Source organism: Python bivittatus, unplaced genomic scaffold (genome assembly GCF_059951505.1).
Source record: "Python bivittatus isolate LINGU-HERP-01145 unplaced genomic scaffold, Pbiv_v1 ctg000280_np1212, whole genome shotgun sequence".
Lineage (NCBI taxonomy): Eukaryota > Metazoa > Chordata > Lepidosauria > Squamata > Pythonidae > Python > Python bivittatus.
Window position 1 is genome coordinate 384912 of NW_028277066.1, and position 6000 is coordinate 390911.

Consider the following 6000-nt stretch of genomic DNA (forward strand, 5'->3'; position numbering starts at 1 on the left):
TTAAAAAGTTCGGTGGTGGTGATCAGATCTGGCTGCAGTTATTCCTATATCCACTGGATGGCAGCAAGAAGATCCAGAAAAGTAACTCTGTGCTCCCATCTAGAGGTCACCCAAATTTCTGCAACCTTGATATAGCGGTGGTTCCTATGGAGAAGCGAGTTCTGCTGGATTTAGATTCCATATTTAAACCCAGGCAAGAATCTATAACAGAACATCCTCCTTTCAGGGCATTCAATAATAAATTCACCTCAAGAAACCAAGCCAAACTCTGAAAGATCTAATAAAAACCGTCTAGGGAGTCCCCCAATTTTTTGAAGGGGGGAAGAGCATTTGGATAATAGGCTAATCCTATAGTTCCCCATTCAGATGTGTGTCCAACTGAGTTCAATCAGGTTTATTCCCAAGTAGGGTGGTTTGAATCAGATTGAGCTGGAAGTGGTTTGCATCTTTATTGTTTAAATAAATAAATAGAGAGATAAATAAATAAATAAATAAATAAATAAAATCTGCAGCAGGTTCTAAGAAAAAAGACACACCTCCATCTCTTCTTTCCTGGCCGTTGCTTTATATAATAGGAAGACAAAATAGCATAAGGAAAAATGCACGATTATAGATTACTAAAGGAATCTGTCCCTTTATTACAGTTGCATAATTTGGGTCTCCTGTGGCGTTTTGTCAAAGATGCTAGACTCACAAATGCTTCTCATTGCTCAAGTCGATGAACTGTTGCGATTCTGTGCACAGAAGAGCCAACCTGGGTTTATTTATCATGATTAACCGCTTTGTTGCAGAGCCGGGGCCCTTAAGCGGTTGCAAATAAATAAGGCTACGTGAAAGCTTTCATCAACTGGGCGTGAAGTCAACGTGCCCAGAGAGATAATAAACAAGTTAGTTTGGGTCGGTGCTGTAGATCATGCAGGAAGGGGCTTCAAATCATCCGGAAGAAACAGCATAGCAGCATTTCAAGCAAGTCTCCTGGCATCCAAGTTCTCCGGGGGCTACACGGACCATAGGCAGAAGGTCGGTCGTTCTCCGTTTGGAGGCAACTGGGAACAAACCCCAAACATCAGAGCAGCTGGTTCCCCAAGGACTCGAGACTGCATCTCAGGGACACGCTGCAGCGACAGATTCTCCGCAGCCATAAAACTCCGTTGCATCTGCCGTCTAATTTGGAAAGCAGAGCAGACTTTTTTTTAATTTTCCCAATTCTGCTGCAGGCAGATCTCTTGAGCCAGGCTAAGACCTAGCTGGGTTCACCCCTTGTTCTCGGCTGTGACGTGGTCTGACTCGGTTGGCGAGAATGTGATGCAAACCCTGTGTTTGTGCTTTGCTCGTTAACCATGCTTAAACAAGCCACAGTTTAGCCCAGGACAGTATAAAGCAGCTTCCTGGCTACTGAATGTTAAGGGCTGTAATTTGAGGTATGTGGATGAGAATAATTATTTTTGGCTGGCGATCTAGGGGGCTGAGTTCACACGACATGTCAAGCCCAGTTTCCTTAACTGTGGTTTAGTGAATAAATTCCCGTTGGTTGAGATCACACAATACCATATATACTCGGGGATAAGCCAAGAATTTTAGGGGCCAAAATGCAACCCCAAAATTGGGATTGGCTTATCCGTGGATGGGCTTATCCACAAGTATATACGGTAATACTTTTTCGTACTCGTATATCCCATATATGCTCACGTATCAGCCCATCTGCGGCTAAGCCGACCCTCAAATTTTTAACCACAATACCATCAAAAATGCCAGTTGGTTTATCTGCAGGTGACACCTTTTTCATAGTATTTTTGGTTAAAAACTCAAAGGTTGACTTTTCTGCGATTGGGCTTATACATGAATATGTACAGTATGTTAGGGACCGTGGGAGCAAAATTCCTAGTTGCATTAGCATTAGAGGTCTGTCCCTCTATTCAATCAGGATCCAGTTTGTGAAGTCTCCAACACAGTGTTTCCCCACCTTAGCCATTCCTAGGTGTGTGGACTTCAACTCCCAGAATTCCGCAGCCAGCAAGGCTGGCTGGGGAATTCTGGGAGTTGAAGTCCACACATCTTAAAGTTCCCATGGTTGAGAAACACTGATCTAGTCAGTTTCATCCATTCCTGGGCTAACAAGAAACCAGGAAGTCTTCTACCTACAGGTAGTCCCCAGGTTGAGACCGAGTTCTGTTCTCAAGGTCTGTCCTTAAGTCAAATTTTTATGCGAGCCGGAACGGTATTATTGTATAATACTGTATAAATAGTATCGTGGAATGGACTTGACCCATTGTGTATTTAACTCGAATTTTGCTACACTGGGCTTTCTTCTTCACTATGGATCGTCCTTAAACCAGGTGTTCTTAACCCGGGGACTTCCTGTATTTGCAGTTACAGTTTAACTTTCAAGGAATTTTTCTGTCTGCAGTAGCCACGACTAGCATTTGGCCCCAATGTTCCCTACATCCTGGCTTTTTCAGAGGTATTTTAATCTTCTGCCTGTGAGTCAGCAGCATCCTTGTTTACAGAGGAATGGAGTTAGTGTAGCTAAGGAGTGGAACTTTTATTCCAGTGTTTCTCAACCTTGGGAACTTTAAGACGGGTGGACTTCAACTCCCAGAATTCCCCAGCCAGCCATGCTGGCTGGGGAATTCTGGGAGTTGAAGTCCACCCGTCTTAAAGTCCCCAAGGTTGAGAAACACTGTTCTATTCCAAGCAGAACCCCAGGTAACCATCTTCCACGCTAACCAACATGCAAGCCATCACTGGCACAAAGCCCAGCCAGAATCTGTCCCAGATGTGCTGTGCATTCTGGTCCCCCGTCGTTCTTCTGCAGTTAGGTATTTCCGGGAACCAGGTAGCTCGCCAGAGGAATCAGAGCGCTGTTGGTGTCACTGCCTCTATGCACCAGGAGATGGCCTTCCAAGGCCACCTGCCCCCAATAACGCTAATGGAAACACGGAGGCCTTTTCTGAAAACCTTGGCACATCTTCCTTCGCACACGAGCCACAGAGGCTAGGAGCTGATGGCCCAGAAAGAGATGCCAAAAAATGCAATTGGAACCTCGCTTTTTTCCTGAGACGAATGGAGAATCAGCAAGGCCGTTTTTCCAGCCGTATCCCCCATCTCCTGCCACAAAGGTGACCTTGGACAGCACGCCATAGCAAGCCGGCAGCTGCGTTCGTACGACGTGCTAAGCCATGGCTTGCCTACGCAGGAGCGGCTGCATAAAGAGCCGGCTGGGTTCACCCGCAAAGCCGTAGCAAAGGAAACACATTTTTTTGCAGGTAGTCTGAATCAGGCCAGCTTAAGCTATCTTCACACAACATACTAGCCATGATTCCCTTCACTGCAGCTTATGGAATAAAACCACCATGGTCGGGCCCACTCAACACTAACTAACACTACTAACAGAGACCTGCCAGTCTAAATCAGCAGCTTTATTTAGAGGAAAATACTATGTCCACGTGGCACATATCAACACTTTCTGGGGCAAACCACAATTGGCAGGGATCTCCCGGCTTCCTGAATGTGGTTTACTATAGCACTGCAATACTGGAATCAACCACTAGGGGACAGCGAATTTAGGTTTTTTTCCTCCTATCGCTTTGCTGCCCCCTAGTGGCCATCTGGATGCGTGCAGTGCAGCCCTGTATATTATAAGCCATTCCAGGGGGAGTTCACACCACACAGAAACAAACCACCTTCAGCATGGCACCCATGTGAATCCAGCCATGTTCAGTTCGCATGTCATGTGACTCGTGGCTTCCTGCAGCTGGACTCAGATGAATCACGTACACTGTGAACTCTGTGAGCCCAGATTTGAGAGGTCTCGCTCTTCTGAGCAGCCTACCGAAACTACACCCTGAACTAAAAAGTACACGAATGACGGCTTCTTTGACCTGCATCTGGAGAAACCCTGGTTCAGAGGTGTCAAGAATTGCTTTCTAACGCACACAAATTAGTAGCCGGGTCAGCACCAGAAGGCCACCCAGCTAGCCACTCACAGTGTATTTCTCAACCTTGGGAACTTTAAGATGCGTGGACTTCAACTCCCAGAATTCCCCAGGCAACTCCCAGAATTCCCCAGGAGGTGAAGTCCAGACACCTTAAATTATAGTATGACACCTTAAAATTATAGTATGAGCTGTACCGAGATTCATTAGCCCAGTGTTTCTCAACCTTGGGAACCTTAAGATGCGTGGACTTCAACTCCCAGAATTCCCCAGGCAACTCCCAGAATTCCCCAGGAGGTGAAGTCCAGACACCTTAAATTATAGTATGACACCTTAAAATTATAGTATGAGCTGTACCGAGATTCATTAGCCCAGTGTTTCTCAACCTTGGGAACCTTAAGATGTGTGGACTTCAACTCCCAGAATTCCCCAGGCAACTCCCAGAATTCCCCAGGTGGTGAAGTCCAGACACCTTAAATTATAGTATGACACCTTAAAATTATAGTATGAGCTGTACCGAGATTCATTAGCCCAGTGTTTCTCAACCTTGGGAACCTTAAGATGCGTGGACTTCAACTCCCAGAATTCCCCAGGCAACTCCCAGAATTCCCCAGGTGGTGAAGTCCAGACACCTTAAATTATAGTATGACACCTTAAAATTATAGTATGAGCTGTACCGAGATTCATTAGCCCAGTGTTTCTCAACCTTGGGAACCTTAAGATGCGTGGACTTCAACTCCCAGAATTCCCCAGGCAACTCCCAGAATTCCCCAGGTGGTGAAGTCCAGACACCTTAAATTATAGTATGACACCTTAAAATTATAGTATGAGCTGTACCGAGATTCATTAGCCCAGTGTTTCTCAACCTTGGGAACCTTAAGATGCGTGGACTTCAACTCCCAGAATTCCCCAGGCAACTCCCAGAATTCCCCAGGTGGTGAAGTCCAGACACCTTAAATTATAGTATGACACCTTAAAATTATAGTATGAGCTGTACTGAGATTCATTAGCCCAGTGTTTCTCAACCTTGGGAACCTTAAGATGCGTGGACTTCAACTCCCAGAATTCCCCAGCTTTGCTGGCTGGGGAATTCTGGGAGTTGAAGTCCACGCATCTTAAAGTTCCCAAGGTTGAGAAACAGTGCCGAAGAGAGTCAGGCTGGGTCACGTTGAGTTTCTTTGTAACTCCTTCCTCTTTTTTGGAGTCGTTCCTGTTTTGTCAGCTGCCTTTGCATCGTTTTTCCAAGGTCATCTCTGTGGTTCTCTACAGCAACGTCGTAAACCAGTCAAAAGTGTTTCTGGCTAAGGAACGAGGCGCCAAGAGAGCCAGGTTGGAAGGAGAGTTCCAGAAAAATCACACAGGGCTTATAACGGGGGGGGCGGGGGGGGGACCGAACACGCAGCCCGTCTCCAATGCCGGTTGGGAGGAAAGCAGAGTTTCTCCAGCAAAACTCCCACCTCGCAAAGACAGCCTTACTCCTGAGTAAGCTTGCGCTGCAGAGGGGAGTTTCCCAGGGGCTGGGCTCATGCCAAGCCACCATACGGTGTCTTGGGTTCAAGGTCTTGTGCGAACTCAGCCATCGCGGCTTGTAAATCGTAGCTTAATCGGTTGTTTTATTTGCATTTTGCCAAGTCCACGTGGAACTTTTTGACCAGCCTTCTAAAGATTTTCAGGGCCACCTGAATTTCGGCAGGCGAGACCTTCCATAAAGATGGAGTTTATATTCAGAATTGTTTCCTAGCCCCGCCGCCCACCCCAAATTTCACATGGAGGGGGCAGTCCTGACCTCCCTAATCATGAAGCAGGCATGTCTGGCTTAGCATGTTCTGCAAATCCAGCTAACTGGGGCTTGTGAAACGATTCAGGAGGTAATGCAATGTGTGAATCCGGTCAGTCAAACAATGGATTGGCGCCTGACCCTCAGCTAACTGCCAGGAATGCTTCTAAATTTCCAGAGATCTGGTTCACACCTCTGGAAATCTCCGGTTAATCTGTTGGGAGTCCACATCTCTTGCCAGGGGTTCAAAGATTGTGGTTAAGTTAACCACAGTTGGTTGAGTAATGC